Source organism: Spea bombifrons, chromosome 9 (assembly GCF_027358695.1).
Source record: "Spea bombifrons isolate aSpeBom1 chromosome 9, aSpeBom1.2.pri, whole genome shotgun sequence".
NCBI lineage: Eukaryota > Metazoa > Chordata > Amphibia > Anura > Pelobatidae > Spea > Spea bombifrons.
In genome coordinates this window covers 34891182-34916887 of record NC_071095.1, presented here as the reverse complement: position 1 = coordinate 34916887, position 25706 = coordinate 34891182, and positions in this window count along the sequence as shown.

Below are 25706 nucleotides of genomic sequence, written 5' to 3'. Positions count from 1 at the left end.
ATTGAACATGAGGTCTATGTAGGTGACTGTACACAACATATGCCAGGGTCGGCACGCTTAGATGGTGGAATTAAATGCCATAGTTATATGAGGAAAAACTCAAATGGAGAAAATATATTTTATATTTATTTGAGGGACTTTGAGAGGTGAGATTGCACCTGTGACATGATCTTGACATGTTGGTAGTTACGCTGACAAGCTGCTCTAGCACGCATGTATGGATATGTGGTTGGCCCTCCTGAGCCTGCTTTGCCAACGACTTGTCTCATTTGTGTTTGGAACTGAAATGATTTAGGCCCCGCCCACTTGATTCAGCCACGCCTATTATTGCATCATCTGCCTGTTTGTCTCGCTGGCTACACCATGGAGTCCAAGACCATCATCCTACACTGACCTCCACCAGAGGATTTTCATGTTATCTGTAAACTGAACTTCCAATTTAACGTGTCAATAAAATTCTGTTAACATTTAGTATAGTTCATGCTGTTTATTTAAAAATATTATTATTTCCCACAAATAACGTATGATATTTAGCAATTATCAGTTAATGTTCTAAGATAACGGGTCAGTTTAATTTGATCAAGGGCAATATCAACGTACTGAGAGCAACAGCTACATTTGGAACGTTGGAACCAATGGAATGTTCTATCAGGTCTATCACCATAGCAACCATAGGAATGGTCTAAGCAGAAGAACCAGGTCAATGGTTGCCATGGTGATAAGATCAACATTGAAACTTTGCACCAAAAAGGAATCATTTTGTTTTCCGTGTATTCTGCGCGACTTTTCAAGCCAGAAATGAAACAGAACCGAAATATCCATTTATGAAATATTACTTTTTACCTTTTTTTTTTTTTTTTTATTAAACAAAAATCCATTTCTGTAAGATTAAGCCAGGCTTTAAGGGACTTGTCTCATTTGTGGTTGGAAGTGAAATGATTTAGACCCCGCCCACTTGATGCAGCCTCGCCCACTATTGCATCATTAGCCTCTGTGATGTCATCATAGGAGGTTATATAAAGCAGGTGAAACTCAGACACTTCTCATTGCTCAGCAGAGCAGGCGATTGAGAAGATGTTAGATACTCTTCTGATAATCGTGGGGTGCCTCTGCACCTTCATGATGCTTTTATTACTTGTTGGATTAGGAAAACGTAGTGGAGGACGAAAGGCAAATGAAGCCGACCTCTACCTAGAGATTATGTTCGCAATCGAACGCACAAACCACACCATGTTCCAGATGCAGACCATAACGGGTCAGTTTAATTTGATCAACGTACTGAGAGCAACTGCTACGTTTGGAACGTTGGAACCAATGGAATGTTCTATCAGTTCTATCACCATAGCAACCATAGGAATGGTCTAAGCAGAAGAACCAAGTCAATGGTTGCCACGGTGATAAGATCAACATTGAAACTTTGCACCAAAAAGGAATCATTTTGTTTTCCGTGTATTCTGCGCGACTTTGGAAGCTAGAAATGAAACAGAACCGAAATATCCATTTATGAAATCTTACTTTTTACCTTTTGGAGGTTTTTTTTTAAACAAAAATCCATTTCAGCAAGATTAAGCCGGGCTTTAAGTGACTTACTTAAAATTGAAATTGATGTTTTAGCTAACTGAAGACTATTTAAAATTATGAAGCGTGGCAGTTAACGCCGTGATGACTCCATTAAAAACTATTTCAGCCAATCAAACATTTTCAGGGGGAGTCTTGTTTTTTTCGAGAGGCTCCAACCGTTCCTTGGCCTCCCCTTATAGACTTTTTACGTAAAAAGTGTGTGTGTGTGTGTGTGTAACAGAACATATACACGTCACAAATTGCATGCATTCTTTTTTACTTTTGCTACATCATACAGCATAATATACAGAATTATGCTTTCATTATTTTGCTACATTGTAGCGGTTAACAGGTGACTCTGTGAAGCTACAATGTTGAACAAATATGATACAAAGGGTCTCAAAGCAACGCATAGCGCATTTTGCTCTTTTAAATCTAATGTTATAGAATCATGGAACCTGCCGACAGATCGGCCCCATTCGGCCCCCGTCTACTCGCCCGTTTCTCCTGCTGTAAAGACTCAAACCTTAATCAGTCGTTGGTCTTGTCTTAGATTCAGGAGCCGTATGTCTATCCCATGCATGTTTAATACCCTCACCTTAATAACATCACTCATCCTAGGATAACTTTTCACTTCCAGCATTATAGATATTACCTATTGCTACTTAGACTCAGGTATTGTCTTCTCCCATGTGCTCCTTTTTGTATTTACATAAAACATTTTCCCCAGTATGTCCCAATATCTAACAAATCAAGTTAAAAAAAGAAAGGAACAGAAACAAAATTTTCTTAAAAGGCCTTCATAAATGTATCCCATACATGTGTTTGTACATACATGTAGATTGAACATGAGGTCTATGTAGGTGACTGTACACAACATATGCCAGGGTCGGCACGCTTAGATGGTGGAATTAAATGCCATAGTTATATGAGGAAAAACTCAAATGGAGAAAATATATTTTATATTTATTTGAGGGACTTTGAGAGGTGAGATTGCACCTGTGACATGATCTTGACATGTTGGTAGTTACGCTGACAAGCTGCTCTAGCACGCATGTATGGATATGTGGTTGGCCCTCCTGAGCCTGCTTTGCCAACGACTTGTCTCATTTGTGTTTGGAACTGAAATGATTTAGGCCCCGCCCACTTGATTCAGCCACGCCTATTATTGCATCATCTGCCTGTTTGTCTCGCTGGCTACACCATGGAGTCCAAGACCATCATCCTACACTGACCTCCACCAGAGGATTTTCATGTTATCTGTAAACTGAACTTCCAATTTAACGTGTCAATAAAATTCTGTTAACATTTAGTATAGTTCATGCTGTTTATTTAAAAATATTATTATTTCCCACAAATAACGTATGATATTTAGCAATTATCAGTTAATGTTCTAAGATAACGGGTCAGTTTAATTTGATCAAGGGCAATATCAACGTACTGAGAGCAACAGCTACATTTGGAACGTTGGAACCAATGGAATGTTCTATCAGGTCTATCACCATAGCAACCATAGGAATGGTCTAAGCAGAAGAACCAGGTCAATGGTTGCCATGGTGATAAGATCAACATTGAAACTTTGCACCAAAAAGGAATCATTTTGTTTTCCGTGTATTCTGCGCGACTTTTCAAGCCAGAAATGAAACAGAACCGAAATATCCATTTATGAAATATTACTTTTTACCTTTTTTTTTTTTTTTTTATTAAACAAAAATCCATTTCTGTAAGATTAAGCCAGGCTTTAAGGGACTTGTCTCATTTGTGGTTGGAAGTGAAATGATTTAGACCCCGCCCACTTGATGCAGCCTCGCCCACTATTGCATCATTAGCCTCTGTGATGTCATCATAGGAGGTTATATAAAGCAGGTGAAACTCAGACACTTCTCATTGCTCAGCAGAGCAGGCGATTGAGAAGATGTTAGATACTCTTCTGATAATCGTGGGGTGCCTCTGCACCTTCATGATGCTTTTATTACTTGTTGGATTAGGAAAACGTAGTGGAGGACGAAAGGCAAATGAAGCCGACCTCTACCTAGAGATTATGTTCGCAATCGAACGCACAAACCACACCATGTTCCAGATGCAGACCATAACGGGTCAGTTTAATTTGATCAACGTACTGAGAGCAACTGCTACGTTTGGAACGTTGGAACCAATGGAATGTTCTATCAGTTCTATCACCATAGCAACCATAGGAATGGTCTAAGCAGAAGAACCAAGTCAATGGTTGCCACGGTGATAAGATCAACATTGAAACTTTGCACCAAAAAGGAATCATTTTGTTTTCCGTGTATTCTGCGCGACTTTGGAAGCTAGAAATGAAACAGAACCGAAATATCCATTTATGAAATCTTACTTTTTACCTTTTGGAGGTTTTTTTTTAAACAAAAATCCATTTCAGCAAGATTAAGCCGGGCTTTAAGTGACTTACTTAAAATTGAAATTGATGTTTTAGCTAACTGAAGACTATTTAAAATTATGAAGCGTGGCAGTTAACGCCGTGATGACTCCATTAAAAACTATTTCAGCCAATCAAACATTTTCAGGGGGAGTCTTGTTTTTTTCGAGAGGCTCCAACCGTTCCTTGGCCTCCCCTTATAGACTTTTTACGTAAAAAGTGTGTGTGTGTGTGTAACGGAACATATACATGTCACAAATTGCATGCATTCTTTTTTCCTTTTGCTACATCATACAGCATAATATACAGAATTATGCTTTCATTATTTTGCTACATTGTAGCGGTTAACAGGTGACTCTGTGAAGCTACAATGTTGAACAAATATGATACAAAGGGTCTCAAAGCAACGCATAGCGCATTTTGCTCTTTTAAATCTAATGTTATAGAATCATGGAACCTGCCGACAGATCGGCCCCATTCGGCCCCCGTCTACTCGCCCGTTTCTCCTGCTGTAAAGACTCAAACCTTAATCAGTCGTTGGTCTTGTCTTAGATTCAGGAGCCGTATGTCTATCCCATGCATGTTTAATACCCTCACCTTAATAACATCACTCATCCTAGGATAACTTTTCACTTCCAGCATTATAGATATTACCTATTGCTACTTAGACTCAGGTATTGTCTTCTCCCATGTGCTCCTTTTTGTATTTACATAAAACATTTTCCCCAGTATGTCCCAATATCTAACAAATCAAGTTAAAAAAAGAAAGGAACAGAAACAAAATTTTCTTAAAAGGCCTTCATAAATGTATCCCATACATGTGTTTGTACATACATGTAGATTGAACATGAGGTCTATGTAGGTGACTGTACACAACATATGCCAGGGTCGGCACGCTTAGATGGTGGAATTAAATGCCATAGTTATATGAGGAAAAACTCAAATGGAGAAAATATATTTTATATTTATTTGAGGGACTTTGAGAGGTGAGATTGCACCTGTGACATGATCTTGACATGTTGGTAGTTACGCTGACAAGCTGCTCTACCACGCATGTATGGATATGTGGTTGGCCCTCCTGAGCCTGCTTTGCCAACGACTTGTCTCATTTGTGTTTGGAACTGAAATGATTTAGGCCCCGCCCACTTGATTCAGCCACACCTATTATTGCATCATCTGCCTGTTTGTCTCGCTGGCTACACCATGGAGTCCAAGACCATCATCCTACACTGACCTCCACCAGAGGATTTTCATGTTATCTGTAAACTGAACTTCCAATTTAACGTGTCAATAAAATTCTGTTAACATTTAGTATAGTTCATGCTGTTTATTTAAAAATATTATTATTTCCCACAAATAACGTATGATATTTAGCAATTATCAGTTAATGTTCTAAGATAACGGGTCAGTTTAATTTGATCAAGGGCAATATCAACGTACTGAGAGCAACAGCTACATTTGGAACGTTGGAACCAATGGAATGTTCTATCAGGTCTATCACCATAGCAACCATAGGAATGGTCTAAGCAGAAGAACCAGGTCAATGGTTGCCATGGTGATAAGATCAACATTGAAACTTTGCACCAAAAAGGAATCATTTTGTTTTCCGTGTATTCTGCGCGACTTTTCAAGCCAGATATGAAACAGAACCGAAATATCCATTTATGAAATATTACTTTTTACCTTTTGTTTTTTTTTTATTAAACAAAAATCCATTTCTGTAAGATTAAGCCAGGCTTTAAGGGACTTGTCTCATTTGTGGTTGGAACTGAAATGATTTAGACCCCGCCCACTTGATGCAGCCACGCCCACTATTGCATCATCAGTCTCTGTGATGTCATCATAGGAGGTTATATAAAGCAGGTGAAACTCAGACACTTCTCATTGCTCAGCAGAGCAGGCGAGTGAGAAGATGTTAGATACTCTTCTGATAATCGTGGGGTGCCTCTGCACCTTCATGATGCTTTTATTACTTGTTGGATTAGGAAAACGTAGTGGAGGACGAAAGGCAAATGAAGCCGACCTCTACCTAGAGATTATGTTCGCAATCGAACGCACAAACCACACCATGTTCCAGATACAGACCATAACGGGTCAGTTTAATTTGATCAACGTACTGAGAGCAACTGCTACGTTTGGAACGTTGGAACCAATGGAATGTTCTATCAGTTCTATCACCATAGCAACCATAGGAATGGTCTAAGCAGAAGAACCAAGTCAATGGTTGCCACGGTGATAAGATCAACATTGAAACTTTGCACCAAAAAGGAATCATTTTGTTTTCTGTGTATTCTGCGCGACTATGGAAGCTAGAAATGAAACAGAACCGAAATATCCATTTATGAAATCTTACTTTTTACCTTTTGGAGGTTTTTTTTAAACAAAAATCCATTTCAGCAAGATTAAGCCGGGCTTTAAGTGACTTACTTAAAATTGAAATTGATGTTTTAGCTAACTGAAGACTATTTAAAATTATGAAGCGTGGCAGTTAACGCCGTGATGACTCCATTAAAAACTATTTCAGCCAATCAAACATTTTCAGGGGGAGTCTTGTTTTTTTCGAGAGGCTCCAACCGTTCCTTGGCCTCCCCTTATAGACTTTTTACGTAAAAAGTGTGTGTGTGTGTGTGTGTAACAGAACATATACACGTCACAAATTGCATGCATTCTTTTTTCCTTTTGCTACATCATACAGCATAATATACAGAATTATGCTTTCATTATTTTGCTACATTGTAGCGGTTAACAGGTGACTCTGTGAAGCTACAATGTTGAACAAATATGATACAAAGGGTCTCAAAGCAACGCATAGCGCATTTTGCTCTTTTAAATCTAATGTTATAGAATCATGGAACCTGCCGACAGATCGGCCCCATTCGGCCCCCGTCTACTCGCCCGTTTCTCCTGCTGTAAAGACTCAAACCTTAATCAGTCGTTGGTCTTGTCTTAGATTCAGGAGCCGTATGTCTATCCCATGCATGTTTAATACCCTCACCTTAATAACATCACTCATCCTAGGATAACTTTTCACTTCCAGCATTATAGATATTACCTATTGCTACTTAGACTCAGGTATTGTCTTCTCCCATGTGCTCCTTTTTGTATTTACATAAAACATTTTCCCCAGTATGTCCCAATATCTAACAAATCAAGTTAAAAAAAGAAAGGAACAGAAACAAAATTTTCTTAAAAGGCCTTCATAAATGTATCCCATACATGTGTTTGTACATACATGTAGATTGAACATGAGGTCTATGTAGGTGACTGTACACAACATATGCCAGGGTCGGCACGCTTAGATGGTGGAATTAAATGCCATAGTTATATGAGGAAAAACTCAAATGGAGAAAATATATTTTATATTTATTTGAGGGACTTTGAGAGGTGAGATTGCACCTGTGACATGATCTTGACATGTTGGTAGTTACGCTGACAAGCTGCTCTACCACGCATGTATGGATATGTGGTTGGCCCTCCTGAGCCTGCTTTGCCAACGACTTGTCTCATTTGTGTTTGGAACTGAAATGATTTAGGCCCCGCCCACTTGATTCAGCCACGCCTATTATTGCATCATCTGCCTGTTTGTCTCGCTGGCTACACCATGGAGTCCAAGACCATCATCCTACACTGACCTCCACCAGAGGATTTTCATGTTATCTGTAAACTGAACTTCCAATTTAACGTGTCAATAAAATTCTGTTAACATTTAGTATAGTTCATGCTGTTTATTTAAAAATATTATTATTTCCCACAAATAACGTATGATATTTAGCAATTATCAGTTAATGTTCTAAGATAACGGGTCAGTTTAATTTGATCAAGGGCAATATCAACGTACTGAGAGCAACAGCTACATTTGGAACGTTGGAACCAATGGAATGTTCTATCAGGTCTATCACCATAGCAACCATAGGAATGGTCTAAGCAGAAGAACCAGGTCAATGGTTGCCATGGTGATAAGATCAACATTGAAACTTTGCACCAAAAAGGAATCATTTTGTTTTCCGTGTATTCTGCGCGACTTTTCAAGCCAGAAATGAAACAGAACCGAAATATCCATTTATGAAATATTACTTTTTAAATTTTTTTTTTTTTTTTATTAAACAAAAATCCATTTCTGTAAGATTAAGCCAGGCTTTAAGGGACTTGTCTCATTTGTGGTTGGAAGTGAAATGATTTAGACCCCGCCCACTTGATGCAGCCACGCCCACTATTGCATCATCAGCCTCTGTGATGTCATCATAGGAGGTTATATAAAGCAGGTGAAACTCAGACACTTCTCATTGCTCAGCAGAGCAGGCGAGTGAGAAGATGTTAGATACTCTTCTGATAATCGTGGGGTGCCTCTGCACCTTCATGATGCTTTTATTACTTGTTGGATTAGGAAAACGTAGTGGAGGACGAAAGGCAAATGAAGCCGACCTCTACCTAGAGATTATGTTCGCAATCGAACGCACAAACCACACCATGTTCCAGATACAGACCATAACGGGTCAGTTTAATTTGATCAACGTACTGAGAGCAACTGCTACGTTTGGAACGTTGGAACCAATGGAATGTTCTATCAGTTCTATCACCATAGCAACCATAGGAATGGTCTAAGCAGAAGAACCAAGTCAATGGTTGCCACGGTGATAAGATCAACATTGAAACTTTGCACCAAAAAGGAATCATTTTGTTTTCCGTGTATTCTGCGCGACTTTGGAAGCTAGAAATGAAACAGAACCGAAATATCCATTTATGAAATCTTACTTTTTACCTATTGGAGGTTTTTTTAAACAAAAATCCATTTCAGCAAGATTAAGCCGGGCTTTAAGTGACTTACTTAAAATTGAAATTGATGTTTTAGCTAACTGAAGACTATTTAAAATTATGAAGCGTGGCAGTTAACGCCGTGATGACTCCATTAAAAACTATTTCAGCCAATCAAACATTTTCAGGGGGAGTCTTGTTTTTTTCGAGAGGCTCCAACCGTTCCTTGGCCTCCCCTTATAGACTTTTTACGTAAAAAGTGTGTGTGTGTGTGTGTGTAACAGAACATATACACGTCACAAATTGCATGCATTCTTTTTTCCTTTTGCTACATCATACAGCATAATATACAGAATTATGCTTTCATTATTTTGCTACATTGTAGCGGTTAACAGGTGACTCTGTGAAGCTACAATGTTGAACAAATATGATACAAAGGGTCTCAAAGCAACGCATAGCGCATTTTGCTCTTTTAAATCTAATGTTATAGAATCATGGAACCTGCCGACAGATCGGCCCCATTCGGCCCCCGTCTACTCGCCCGTTTCTCCTGCTGTAAAGACTCAAACCTTAATCAGTCGTTGGTCTTGTCTTAGATTCAGGAGCCGTATGTCTATCCCATGCATGTTTAATACCCTCACCTTAATAACATCACTCATCCTAGGATAACTTTTCACTTCCAGCATTATAGATATTACCTATTGCTACTTAGACTCAGGTATTGTCTTCTCCCATGTGCTCCTTTTTGTATTTACATAAAACATTTTCCCCAGTATGTCCCAATATCTAACAAATCAAGTTAAAAAAAGAAAGGAACAGAAACAAAATTTTCTTAAAAGGCCTTCATAAATGTATCCCATACATGTGTTTGTACATACATGTAGATTGAACATGAGGTCTATGTAGGTGACTGTACACAACATATGCCAGGGTCGGCACGCTTAGATGGTGGAATTAAATGCCATAGTTATATGAGGAAAAACTCAAATGGAGAAAATATATTTTATATTTATTTGAGGGACTTTGAGAGGTGAGATTGCACCTGTGACATGATCTTGACATGTTGGTAGTTACGCTGACAAGCTGCTCTACCACGCATGTATGGATATGTGGTTGGCCCTCCTGAGCCGGCTTTGCCAACGACTTGTCTCATTTGTGTTTGGAACTGAAATGATTTAGGCCCCGCCCACTTGATTCAGCCACGCCTATTATTGCATCATCTGCCTGTTTGTCTCGCTGGCTACACCATGGAGTCCAAGACCATCATCCTACACTGACCTCCACCAGAGGATTTTCATGTTATCTGTAAACTGAACTTCCAATTTAACGTGTCAATAAAATTCTGTTAACATTTAGTATAGTTCATGCTGTTTATTTAAAAATATTATTATTTCCCACAAATAACGTATGATATTTAGCAATTATCAGTTAATGTTCTAAGATAACGGGTCAGTTTAATTTGATCAAGGGCAATATCAACGTACTGAGAGCAACAGCTACATTTGGAACGTTGGAACCAATGGAATGTTCTATCAGGTCTATCACCATAGCAACCATAGGAATGGTCTAAGCAGAAGAACCAGGTCAATGGTTGCCATGGTGATAAGATCAACATTGAAACTTTGCACCAAAAAGGAATCATTTTGTTTTCCGTGTATTCTGCGCGACTTTTCAAGCCAGAAATGAAACAGAACCGAAATATCCATTTATGAAATATTACTTTTTAAATTTTTTTTTTTTTTTTATTAAACAAAAATCCATTTCTGTAAGATTAAGCCAGGCTTTAAGGGACTTGTCTCATTTGTGGTTGGAAGTGAAATGATTTAGACCCCGCCCACTTGATGCAGCCACGCCCACTATTGCATCATCAGCCTCTGTGATGTCATCATAGGAGGTTATATAAAGCAGGTGAAACTCAGACACTTCTCATTGCTCAGCAGAGCAGGCGAGTGAGAAGATGTTAGATACTCTTCTGATAATCGTGGGGTGCCTCTGCACCTTCATGATGCTTTTATTACTTGTTGGATTAGGAAAACGTAGTGGAGGACGAAAGGCAAATGAAGCCGACCTCTACCTAGAGATTATGTTCGCAATCGAACGCACAAACCACACCATGTTCCAGATACAGACCATAACGGGTCAGTTTAATTTGATCAACGTACTGAGAGCAACTGCTACGTTTGGAACGTTGGAACCAATGGAATGTTCTATCAGTTCTATCACCATAGCAACCATAGGAATGGTCTAAGCAGAAGAACCAAGTCAATGGTTGCCACGGTGATAAGATCAACATTGAAACTTTGCACCAAAAAGGAATCATTTTGTTTTCCGTGTATTCTGCGCGACTTTGGAAGCTAGAAATGAAACAGAACCGAAATATCCATTTATGAAATCTTACTTTTTACCTTTTGGAGGTATTTTTTTAAACAAAAATCCATTTCAGCAAGATTAAGCCGGGCTTTAAGTGACTTACTTAAAATTGAAATTGATGTTTTAGCTAACTGAAGACTATTTAAAATTATGAAGCGTGGCAGTTAACGCCGTGATGACTCCATTAAAAACTATTTCAGCCAATCAAACATTTTCAGGGGGAGTCTTGTTTTTTTCGAGAGGCTCCAACCGTTCCTTGGCCTCCCCTTATAGACTTTTTACGTAAAAAGTGTGTGTGTGTGTGTGTAACAGAACATATACACGTCACAAATTGCATGCATTCTTTTTTACTTTTGCTACATCATACAGCATAATATACAGAATTATGCTTTCATTATTTTGCTACATTGTAGCGGTTAACAGGTGACTCTGTGAAGCTACAATGTTGAACAAATATGATACAAAGGGTCTCAAAGCAACGCATAGCGCATTTTGCTCTTTTAAATCTAATGTTATAGAATCATGGAACCTGCCGACAGATCGGCCCCATTCGGCCCCCGTCTACTCGCCCGTTTCTCCTGCTGTAAAGACTCAAACCTTAATCAGTCGTTGGTCTTGTCTTAGATTCAGGAGCCGTATGTCTATCCCATGCATGTTTAATACCCTCACCTTAATAACATCACTCATCCTAGGATAACTTTTCACTTCCAGCATTATAGATATTACCTATTGCTACTTAGACTCAGGTATTGTCTTCTCCCATGTGCTCCTTTTTGTATTTACATAAAACATTTTCCCCAGTATGTCCCAATATCTAACAAATCAAGTTAAAAAAAGAAAGGAACAGAAACAAAATTTTCTTAAAAGGCCTTCATAAATGTATCCCATACATGTGTTTGTACATACATGTAGATTGAACATGAGGTCTATGTAGGTGACTGTACACAACATATGCCAGGGTCGGCACGCTTAGATGGTGGAATTAAATGCCATAGTAATATGAGGAAAAACTCAAATGGAGAAAATATATTTTATATTTATTTGAGGGACTTTGAGAGGTGAGATTGCACCTGTGACATGATCTTGACATGTTGGTAGTTACGCTGACAAGCTGCTCTACCACGCATGTATTTATATGTGGTTGGCCCTCCTGAGCCTGCTTTGCCAACGACTTGTCTCATTTGTGGTTGGAACTGAAATGATTTAGGCCCCGCCCACTTGATTCAGCCACGCCTATTATTGCATCATCTGCCTGTTTGTCTCGCTGGCTACACCATGGAGTCGAAGACCATCATCCTACACTGACCTCCACCAGAGGATTTTCATGTTATCTGTAAACTGAACTTCCAATTTAACGTGTCAATAAAATTCTGTTACCATTTAGTATAGTTCATGCTGTTTATTTAAAAATATTATTATTTCCCACAAATAACGTATGATATTTAGCAATTATCAGTTAATGTTCTAAGATAACGGGTCAGTTTAATTTGATCAAGGGCAATATCAACGTACTGAGAGCAACAGCTACATTTGGAACGTTGGAACCAATGGAATGTTCTATCAGGTCTATCACCATAGCAACCATAGGAATGGTCTAAGCAGAAGAACCAGGTCAATGGTTGCCATGGTGATAAGATCAACATTGAAACTTTGCACCAAAAAGGAATCATTTTGTTTTCCGTGTATTCTGCGCGACTTTTCAAGCCAGAAATGAAACAGAACCGAAATATCCATTTATGAAATATTACTTTTTATCTTTTTTTTTTTTTTTTTTTATTAAACAAAAATCCATTTCTGTAAGATTAAGCCAGGCTTTAAGGGACTTGTCTCATTTGTGGTTGGAAGTGAAATGATTTAGACCCCGCCCACTTGATGCAGCCTCGCCCACTATTGCATCATTAGCCTCTGTGATGTCATCATAGGAGGTTATATAAAGCAGGTGAAACTCAGACACTTCTCATTGCTCAGCAGAGCAGGCGATTGAGAAGATGTTAGATACTCTTCTGATAATCGTGGGGTGCCTCTGCACCTTCATGATGCTTTTATTACTTGTTGGATTAGGAAAACGTAGTGGAGGACGAAAGGCAAATGAAGCCGACCTCTACCTAGAGATTATGTTCGCAATCGAACGCACAAACCACACCATGTTCCAGATGCAGACCATAACGGGTCAGTTTAATTTGATCAACGTACTGAGAGCAACTGCTACGTTTGGAACGTTGGAACCAATGGAATGTTCTATCAGTTCTATCACCATAGCAACCATAGGAATGGTCTAAGCAGAAGAACCAAGTCAATGGTTGCCACGGTGATAAGATCAACATTGAAACTTTGCACCAAAAAGGAATCATTTTGTTTTCTGTGTATTCTGCGCGACTTTGGAAGCTAGAAATGAAACAGAACCGAAATATCCATTTATGAAATCTTACTTTTTACCTTTTGGAGGTTTTTTTTTAAACAAAAATCCATTTCAGCAAGATTAAGCCGGGCTTTAAGTGACTTACTTAAAATTGAAATTGATGATTTAGCTAACTGAAGACTATTTAAAATTATGAAGCGTGGCAGTTAACGCCGTGATGACTCCATTAAAAACTATTTCAGCCAATCAAACATTTTCAGGGGGAGTCTTGTTTTTTTCGAGAGGCTCCAACCGTTCCTTGGCCTCCCCTTATAGACTTTTTACGTAAAAAGTGTGTGTGTGTGTGTAACAGAACATATACACGTCACAAATTGCATGCATTCTTTTTTCCTTTTGCTACATCATACAGCATAATATACAGAATTATGCTTTCATTATTTTGCTACATTGTAGCGGTTAACAGGTGACTCTGTGAAGCCACAATGTTGAACAAATATGATACAAAGGGTCTCAAAGCAACGCATAGCGCATTTTGCTCTTTTAAATCTAATATTATAGAATCATGGAACCTGCCGACAGATCGGCCCCATTCGGCCCCCGTCTACTCGCCCGTTTCTCCTGCTGTAAAGACTCAAACCTTAATCAGTCGTTGGTCTTGTCTTAGATTCAGGAGCCGTATGTCTATCCCATGCATGTTTAATACCCTCACCTTAATAACATCACTCATCCTAGGATAACTTTTCACTTCCAGCATTATAGATATTACCTATTGCTACTTAGACTCAGGTATTGTCTTCTCCCATGTGCTCCTTTTTGTATTTACATAAAACATTTTCCCCAGTATGTCCCAATATCTAACAAATCAAGTTAAAAAAAGAAAGGAACAGAAACAAAATTTTCTTAAAAGGCCTTCATAAATGTATCCCATACATGTGTTTGTACATACATGTAGATTGAACATGAGGTCTATGTAGGTGACTGTACACAACATATGCCAGGGTCGGCACGCTTAGATGGTGGAATTAAATGCCATAGTAATATGAGGAAAAACTCAAATGGAGAAAATATATTTTATATTTATTTGAGGGACTTTGAGAGGTGAGATTGCACCTGTGACATGATCTTGACATGTTGGTAGTTACGCTGACAAGCTGCTCTACCACGCATGTATTTATATGTGGTTGGCCCTCCTGAGCCTGCTTTGCCAACGACTTGTCTCATTTGTGGTTGGAACTGAAATGATTTAGGCCCCGCCCACTTGATTCAGCCACGCCTATTATTGCATCATCTGCCTGTTTGTCTCGCTGGCTACACCATGGAGTCCAAGACCATCATCCTACACTGACCTCCACCAGAGGATTTTCATGTTATCTGTAAACTGAACTTCCAATTTAACGTGTCAATAAAATTCTGTTAACATTTAGTATAGTTCATGCTGTTTATTTAAAAATATTATTATTTCCCACAAATAACGTATGATATTTAGCAATTATCAGTTAATGTTCTAAGATAACGGGTCAGTTTAATTTGATCAAGGGCAATATCAACGTACTGAGAGCAACAGCTACATTTGGAACGTTGGAACCAATGGAATGTTCTATCAGGTCTATCACCATAGCAACCATAGGAATGGTCTAAGCAGAAGAACCAGGTCAATGGTTGCCATGGTGATAAGATCAACATTGAAACTTTGCACCAAAAAGGAATCATTTTGTTTTCCGTGTATTCTGCGCGACTTTTCAAGCCAGAAATGAAACAGAACCAAAATATCCATTTATGAAATATTACTTTTTACCTTTTGTTTTTTTTTTATTAAACAAAAATCCATTTCTGTAAGATTAAGCCAGGCTTTAAGGGACTTGTCTCATTTGTGGTTGGAACTGAAATGATTTAGACCCCGCCCACTTGATGCAGCCACGCCCACTATTGCATCATCAGTCTCTGTGATGTCATCATAGGAGGTTATATAAAGCAGGTGAAACTCAGACACTTCTCATTGCTCAGCAGAGCAGGCGAGTGAGAAGATGTTAGATACTCTTCTGATAATCGTGGGGTGCCTCTGCACCTTCATGATGCTTTTATTACTTGTTGGATTAGGAAAACGTAGTGGAGGACGAAAGGCAAATGAAGCCGACCTCTACCTAGAGATTATGTTCGCAATCGAACGCACAAACCACACCATGTTCCAGATGCAGACCATAACGGGTCAGTTTAATTTGATCAACGTACTGAGAGCAACTGCTACGTTTGGAACGTTGGAACCAATGGAATGTTCTATCAGTTCTATCACCATAGCAACCATAGGAATGGTCTAAGCAGAAGAACCAAGTCAATGGTTGCCACGGTGATAAGATCAACATTGAAACTTTGCACCAAAAAGGAATCGTTTTGTTTTCTGTGTATTCTGCGCGACTTTGGAAGCTAGAAATGAAACAGAACCGAAATATCCATTTATGAAATCTTACTTTTTACCTTTTGGAGGTTTTTTTTAAACAACAATCCATTTCAGCAAGATTAAGCCGGGCTTTAAGTGACTTACTTAAAATTGAAATTGATGTTTTAGCTAACTGAAGACTATTTAAAATTATGAAGCGTGGCAGTTAACGCCGTGATGACTCCATTAAAAACTATTTCAGCCAATCAAACATTTTCAGGGGGAGTCTTGTTTTTTTCGAGAGGCTCCAACCGTTCCTTGGCCTCCCCTTATAGACTTTTTACGTAAAAAGTGTGTGTGTGTGTGTAACAGAACATATACATGTCACAAATTGCATGCATTCTTTTTTCCTTTTGCTACATCATACAGCATAATATACAGAATTATGCTTTCATTATTTTGCTACATTGTAGCGGTTAACAGGTGACTCTGTGAAGCCACAATGTTGAACAAATATGATACAAAGGGTCTCAAAGCAACGCATAGCGCATTTTGCTCTCTTAAATCTAATATTATAGAATCATGGAACCTGCCGACAGATCGGCCCCATTAGGCCCCCGTCTACTCGCCCGTTTCTCCTGCTGTAAAGACTCAAACCTTAATCAGTCGTTGGTCTTGTCTTAGATTCAGGAGCCGTATGTCTATCCCATGCATGTTTAATACCCTCACCTTAATAACATCACTCATCCTAGGATAACTTTTCACTTCCAGCATTATAGATATTACCTATTGCTACTTAGACTCAGGTATTGTCTTCTCCCATGTGCTCCTTTTTGTATTTACATAAAACATTTTCCCCAGTATGTCCCAATATCTAACAAATCAAGTTAAAAAAAGAAAGGAACAGAAACAAAATTTTCTTAAAAGGCCTTTATAAATGTATGCCATACATGTGTTTGTACATACATGTAGATTGAACATGAGGTCTATGTAGGTGACTGTACACAACATATGCCAGGGTCGGCACGCTTAGATAGTGGAATTAAATGCCATAGTAATATGAGGAAAAACTCAAATGGAGAAAATATATTTTATATTTATTTGAGGGACTTTGAGAGGTGAGATTGCACCTGTGACATGATCTTGACATGTTGGTAGTTACGCTGACAAGCTGCTCTACCACGTATGTATGGATATGTGGTTGGCCCTCCTGAGCCTGCTTTGCCAACGACTTGTCTCATTTGTGGTTGGAACTGAAATGATTTAGGCCCCGCCCACTTGATTCAGCCACGCCTATTATTGCATCATCTGCCTGTTTGTCTCGCTGGCTACACCATGGAGTCCAAGACCATCATCCTACACTGACCTCCACCAGAGGATTTTCATGTTATCTGTAAACTGAACTTCCAATTTAACGTGTCAATAAAATTCTGTTAACATTTAGTATAGTTCATGCTGTTTATTTAAAAATATTATTATTTCCCACAAATAACGTATGATATTTAGCAATTATCAGTTAATGTTCTAAGATAACGGGTCAGTTTAATTTGATCAAGGGCAATATCAACGTACTGAGAGCAACAGCTACATTTGGAACGTTGGAACCAATGGAATGTTCTATCAGGTCTATCACCATAGCAACCATAGGAATGGTCTAAGCAGAAGAACCAGGTCAATGGTTGCCATGGTGATAAGATCAACATTGAAACTTTGCACCAAAAAGGAATCATTTTGTTTTCCGTGTATTCTGCGCGACTTTTCAAGCCAGAAATGAAACAGAACCGAAATATCCATTTATGAAATATTACTTTTTACCTTTTTTTTTTTTTTTTTATTAAACAAAAATCCATTTCTGTAAGATTAAGCCAGGCTTTAAGGGACTTGTCTCATTTGTGGTTGGAACTGAAATGATTTAGACCCCGCCCACTTGATGCAGCCACGCCCACTATTGCATCATCAGCCTCTGTGATGTCATCATAGGAGGTTATATAAAGCAGGTGAAACTCAGACACTTCTCATTGCTCAGCAGAGCAGGCGAGTGAGAAGATGTTAGATACTCTTCTGATAATCGTGGGGTGCCTCTGCACCTTCATGATGCTTTTATTACTTGTTGGATTAGGAAAACGTAGTGGAGGACGAAAGGCAAATGAAGCCGACTTCTACCTAGAGATTATGTTCGCAATCGAACGCACAAACCACACCATGTTCCAGATACAGACCATAACGGGTCAGTTTAATTTGATCAACGTACTGAGAGCAACTGCTACGTTTGGAACGTTGGAACCAATGGAATGTTCTATCAGTTCTATCACCATAGCAACCATAGGAATGGTCTAAGCAGAAGAACCAAGTCAATGGTTGCCACGGTGATAAGATCAACATTGAAACTTTGCACCAAAAAGGAATCATTTTGTTTTCTGTGTATTCTGCGCGACTTTGGAAGCTAGAAATGAAACAGAACCGAAATATCCATTTATGAAATCTTACTTTTTACCTTTTGGAGGTTTTTTTTTAAACAAAAATCCATTTCAGCAAGATTAAGCCGGGCTTTAAGTGACTTACTTAAAATTGAAATTGATGTTTTAGCTAACTGAAGACTATTTAAAATTATGAAGCGTGGCAGTTAACGCCGTGATGACTCCATTAAAAACTATTTCAGCCAATCAAACATTTTCAGGGGGAGTCTTGTTTTTTTCGAGAGGCTCCAACTGTTCCTTGGCCTCCCCTTATAGACTTTTTACGTAAAAAGTGTGTGTGTGTGTGTAACAGAACATATACACGTCACAAATTGCATGCATTCTTTTTTCCTTTTGCTACATCATACAGCATAATATACAGAATTATGCTTTCATTATTTTGCTACATTGTAGCGGTTAACAGGTGACTCTGTGAAGCCACAATGTTGAACAAATATGATACAAAGGGTCTCAAAGCAACGCATAGCGCATTTTGCTCTTTTAAATCTAATATTATAGAATCATGGAACCTGCCGACAGATCGGCCCCATTCGGCCCCCGTCTACTCGCCCGTTTCTCCTGCTGTAAAGACTCAAACCTTAATCAGTCGTTGGTCTTGTCTTAGATTCAGGAGCCGTATGTCTATCCCATGCATGTTTAATACCCTCACCTTAATAACATCACTCATCCTAGGATAACTTTTCACTTCCAGCATTATAGATATTACCTATTGCTACTTAGACTCAGGTATTGTCTTCTCCCATGTGCTCCTTTTTGTATTTACATAAAACATTTTCCCCAGTATGTCCCAATATCTAACAAATCAAGTTAAAAAAAGAAATGAACAGAAACAAAATTTTCTTAAAAGGCCTTTATAAATGTATCCCATACATGTGTTTGTACATACATGTAGATTGAACATGAGGTCTGTGTAGGTGACTGTACACAACATATGCCAGGGTCGGCACGCTTAGATGGTGGAATTAAATGCCATAGTAATATGAGGAAAAACTCAAATGGAGAAAATATATTTTATATTTATTTGAGGGACTTTGAGAGGTGAGATTGCACCTGTGACATGATCTTGACATGTTGGTAGTTACGCTGACAAGCTGCTCTACCACGTATGTATGGATATGTGGTTGGCCCTCCTGAGCCTGCTTTGCCAACGACTTGTCTCATTTGTGGTTGGAACTGAAATGATTTAGGCCCCGCCCACTTGATTCAGCCACGCCTATTATTGCATCATCTGCCTGTTTGTCTCGCTGGCTACACCATGGAGTCCAAGACCATCATCCTACACTGACCTCCACCAGAGGATTTTCATGTTATCTGTAAACTGAACTTCCAATTTAACGTGTCAATAAAATTCTGTTAACATTTAGTATAGTTCATGCTGTTTATTTAAAAATATTATTATTTCCCACAAATAACGTATGATATTTAGCAATTATCAGTTAATGTTCTAAGATAACGGGTCAGTTTAATTTGATCAAGGGCAATATCAACGTACTGAGAGCAACAGCTACATTTGGAATGTTCTATCAGGTCTATCACCATAGCAACCATAGGAATGGTCTAAGCAGAAGAACCAGGTCAATGGTTGCCATGGTGATAAGATCAACATTGAAACTTTGCACCAAAAAGGAATCATTTTGTTTTCTGTGTATTCTGCGCGACTTTTCAAGCCAGAAATGAAACAGAACCGAAATATCCATTTATGAAATATTACTTTTTACCTTTTGTTTTTTTTTTTTATTAAACAAAAATCCATTTCTGTAAGATTAAGCCAGGCTTTAAGGGACTTGTCTCATTTGTGGTTGGAACTGAAATGATTTAGACCCCGCCCACTTGATGCAGCCACGCCCACTATTGCATCATCAGCCTCTGTGATGTCATCATAGGAGGTTATATAAAGCAGGTGAAACTCAGACACTTCTCATTGCTCAGCAGAGCAGGCGAGTGAGAAGATGTTAGATACTCTTCTGATAATCGTGGGGTGCCTCTGCACCTTCATGATGCTTTTATTACTTGTTGGATTAGGAAAACGTAGTGGAGGACGAAAGGCAAATGAAGCCGACCTCTACCTAGAGATTATGTTCGCAATCGAACGCACAAACCACACCATGTTCCAGATACAGACCATAACGGGTCAGTTTAATTTGATCAACGTACTGAGAGCAACTGCTACGTTTGGAACGTTGGAACCAATGGAATGTTCTATCAGTTCTATCACCATAGCAACCATAGGAATGGTCTAAGCAGAAGAACCAAGTCAATGGTTGCCACGGTGATAAGATCAACATTGAAACTTTGCACCAAAAAGGAATCATTTTGTTTTCTGTGTATTCTGCGCGACTTTGGAAGCTAGAAATGAAACAGAACCGAAATATCCATTTATGAAATCTTACTTTTTACCTTTTGGAGGTTTTTTTTAAACAAAAATCAATTTCAGCAAGATTAAGCCGGGCTTTAAGTGACTTACTTAAAATTGAAATTGATGTTTTAGCTAACTGAAGACTATTTAAAATTATGAAGCGTGGCAGTTAATGCCGTGATGACTCCATTAAAAACTATTTCAGCCAATCAAACATTTTCAGGGGGAGTCTTGTTTTTTTCGAGAGGCTCCAACCGTTCCTTGGCCTCCCCTTATAGACTTTTTACGTAAAAAGTGTGTGTGTGTGTGTGTGTAACAGAACATATACATGTCACAAATTGCATGCATTCTTTTTTCCTTTTGCTACATCATACAGCATAATATACAGAATTATGCTTTCATTATTTTGCTACATTGTAGCGGTTAACAGGTGACTCTGTGAAGCCACAATGTTGAACAAATATGATACAAAGGGTCTCAAAGCAACGCATAGCGCATTTTGCTCTTTTAAATCTAATATTATAGAATCATGGAACCTGCCGACAGATCGGCCCCATTAGGCCCCCGTCTACTCGCCCGTTTCTCCTGCTGTAAAGACTCAAACCTTAATCAGTCGTTGGTCTTGTCTTAGATTCAGGAGCCGTATGTCTATCCCATGCATGTTTAATACCCTCACCTTAATAACATCACTCATCCTAGGATAACTTTTCACTTGCAGCATTATAGATATTACCTATTGCTACTTAGACTCAGGTATTGTCTTCTCCCATGTGCTCCTTTTTGTATTTACATAAAACATTTTCCCCAGTATGTCCCAATATCTAACAAATCAAGTTAAAAAAAGAAAGGAACAGAAACAAAATTTTCTTAAAAGGCCTTTATAAATGTATGCCATACATGTGTTTGTACATACATGTAGATTGAACATGAGGTCTATGTAGGTGACTGTACACAACATATGCCAGGGTCGGCACGCTTAGATGGTGGAATTAAATGCCATAGTAATATGAGGAAAAACTCAAATGGAGAAAATATATTTTATATTTATTTGAGGGACTTTGAGAGGTGAGATTGCACCTGTGACATGATCTTGACATGTTGGTAGTTACGCTGACAAGCTGCTCTACCACGTATGTATGGATATGTGGTTGGCCCTCCTGAGCCTGCTTTGCCAACGACTTGTCTCATTTGTGGTTGGAACTGAAATGATTTAGGCCCCGCCCACTTGATTCAGCCACGCCTATTATTGCATCATCTGCCTGTTTGTCTCGCTGGCTACACCATGGAGTCCAAGACCATCATCCTACACTGACCTCCACCAGAGGATTTTCATGTTATCTGTAAACTGAACTTCCAATTTAACGTGTCAATAAAATTCTGTTAACATTTAGTATAGTTCATGCTGTTTATTTAAAAATATTATTATTTCCCACAAATAACGTATGATATTTAGCAATTATCAGTTAATGTTCTAAGATAACGGGTCAGTTTAATTTGATCAAGGGCAATATCAACGTACTGAGAGCAACAGCTACATTTGGAATGTTCTATCAGGTCTATCACCATAGCAACCATAGGAATGGTCTAAGCAGAAGAACCAGGTCAATGGTTGCCATGGTGATAAGATCAACATTGAAACTTTGCACCAAAAAGGAATCATTTTGTTTTCCGTGTATTCTGCGCGACTTTTCAAGCCAGAAATGAAACAGAACCGAAATATCCATTTATGAAATATTACTTTTTACCTTTTGTTTTTTTTTTTATTAAACAAAAATCCATTTCTGTAAGATTAAGCCAGGCTTTAAGGGACTTGTCTCATTTGTGGTTGGAACTGAAATGATTTAGACCCCGCCCACTTGATGCAGCCACGCCCACTATTGCATCATCAGCCTCTGTGATGTCATCATAGGAGGTTATATAAAGCAGGTGAAACTCAGACACTTCTCATTGCTCAGCAGAGCAGGCGAGTGAGAAGATGTTAGATACTCTTCTGATAATCGTGGGGTGCCTCTGCACCTTCATGATGCTTTTATTACTTGTTGGATTAGGAAAACGTAGTGGAGGACGAAAGGCAAATGAAGCCGACCTCTACCTAGAGATTATGTTCGCAATCGAACGCACAAACCACACCATGTTCCAGATACAGACCATAACGGGTCAGTTTAATTTGATCAACGTACTGAGAGCAACTGCTACGTTTGGAACGTTGGAACCAATGGAATGTTCTATCAGTTCTATCACCATAGCAACCATAGGAATGGTCTAAGCAGAAGAACCAAGTCAATGGTTGCCACGGTGATAAGATCAACATTGAAACTTTGCACCAAAAAGGAATCATTTTGTTTTCTGTGTATTCTGCGCGACTTTGGAAGCTAGAAATGAAACAGAACCGAAATATCCATTTATGAAATCTTACTTTTTACCTTTTGGAGGTTTTTTTTAAACAAAAATCAATTTCAGCAAGATTAAGCCGGGCTTTAAGTGACTTACTTAAAATTGAAATTGATGTTTTAGCTAACTGAAGACTATTTAAAATTATGAAGCGTGGCAGTTAATGCCGTGATGACTCCATTAAAAACTATTTCAGCCAATCAAACATTTTCAGGGGGAGTCTTGTTTTTTTCGAGAGGCTCCAACCGTTCCTTGGCCTCCCCTTATAGACTTTTTACGTAAAAAGTGTGTGTGTGTGTGTGTGTAACAGAACATATACATGTCACAAATTGCATGCATTCTTTTTTCCTTTTGCTACATCATACAGCATAATATACAGAATTATGCTTTCATTATTTTGCTACATTGTAGCGGTTAACAGGTGACTCTGTGAAGCCACAATGTTGAACAAATATGATACAAAGGGTCTCAAAGCAACGCATAGCGCATTTTGCTCTTTTAAATCTAATATTATAGAATCATGGAACCTGCCGACAGATCGGCCCCATTAGGCCCCCGTCTACTCGCCCGTTTCTCCTGCTGTAAAGACTCAAACCTTAATCAGTCGTTGGTCTTGTCTTAGATTCAGGAGCCGTATGTCTATCCCATGCATGTTTAATACCCTCACCTTAATAACATCACTCATCCTAGGATAACTTTTCACTTGCAGCATTATAGATATTACCTATTGCTACTTAGACTCAGGTATTGTCTTCTCCCATGTGCTCCTTTTTGTATTTACATAAAACATTTTCCCCAGTATGTCCCAATATCTAACAAATCAAGTTAAAAAAAGAAAGGAACAGAAACAAAATTTTCTTAAAAGGCCTTTATAAATGTATGCCATACATGTGTTTGTACATACATGTAGATTGAACATGAGGTCTATGTAGGTGACTGTACACAACATATGCCAGGGTCGGCACGCTTAGATGGTGGAATTAAATGCCATAGTAATATGAGGAAAAACTCAAATGGAGAAAATATATTTTATATTTATTTGAGGGACTTTGAGAGGTGAGATTGCACCTGTGACATGATCTTGACATGTTGGTAGTTACGCTGACAAGCTGCTCTACCACGTATGTATGGATATGTGGTTGGCCCTCCTGAGCCTGCTTTGCCAACGACTTGTCTCATTTGTGGTTGGAACTGAAATGATTTAGGCCCCGCCCACTTGATTCAGCCACGCCTATTATTGCATCATCTGCCTGTTTGTCTCGCTGGCTACACCATGGAGTCCAAGACCATCATCCTACACTGACCTCCACCAGAGGATTTTCATGTTATCTGTAAACTGAACTTCCAATTTAACGTGTCAATAAAATTCTGTTAACATTTAGTATAGTTCATGCTGTTTATTTAAAAATATTATTATTTCCCACAAATAACGTATGATATTTAGCAATTATCAGTTAATGTTCTAAGATAACGGGTCAGTTTAATTTGATCAAGGGCAATATCAACGTACTGAGAGCAACAGCTACATTTGGAATGTTCTATCAGGTCTATCACCATAGCAACCATAGGAATGGTCTAAGCAGAAGAACCAGGTCAATGGTTGCCATGGTGATAAGATCAACATTGAAACTTTGCACCAAAAAGGAATCATTTTGTTTTCCGTGTATTCTGCGCGACTTATCAAGCCAGAAATGAAACAGAACCGAAATATCCATTTATGAAATATTACTTTTTACCTTTTGTTTTTTTTTTTTATTAAACAAAAATCCATTTCTGTAAGATTAAGCCAGGCTTTAAGGGACTTGTCTCATTTGTGGTTGGAACTGAAATGATTTAGACCCCGCCCACTTGATGCAGCCACGCCCACTATTGCATCATCAGCCTCTGTGATGTCATCATAGGAGGTTATATAAAGCAGGTGAAACTCAGACACTTCTCATTGCTCAGCAGAGCAGGCGAGTGAGAAGATGTTAGATACTCTTCTGATAATCGTGGGGTGCCTCTGCACCTTCATGATGCTTTTATTACTTGTTGGATTAGGAAAACGTAGTGGAGGACGAAAGGCAAATGAAGCCGACCTCTACCTAGAGATTATGTTCGCAATCGAACGCACAAACCACACCATGTTCCAGATACAGACCATAACGGGTCAGTTTAATTTGATCAACGTACTGAGAGCAACTGCTACGTTTGGAACGTTGGAACCAATGGAATGTTCTATCAGTTCTATCACCATAGCAACCATAGGAATGGTCTAAGCAGAAGAACCAAGTCAATGGTTGCCACGGTGATAAGATCAACATTGAAACTTTGCACCAAAAAGGAATCATTTTGTTTTCTGTGTATTCTGCGCGACTTTGGAAGCTAGAAATGAAACAGAACCGAAATATCCATTTATGAAATCTTACTTTTTACCTTTTGGAGGTTTTTTTTAAACAAAAATCAATTTCAGCAAGATTAAGCCGGGCTTTAAGTGACTTACTTAAAATTGAAATTGATGTTTTAGCTAACTGAAGACTATTTAAAATTATGAAGCGTGGCAGTTAATGCCGTGATGACTCCATTAAAAACTATTTCAGCCAATCAAACATTTTCAGGGGGAGTCTTGTTTTTTTCGAGAGGCTCCAACCGTTCCTTGGCCTCCCCTTATAGACTTTTTACGTAAAAAG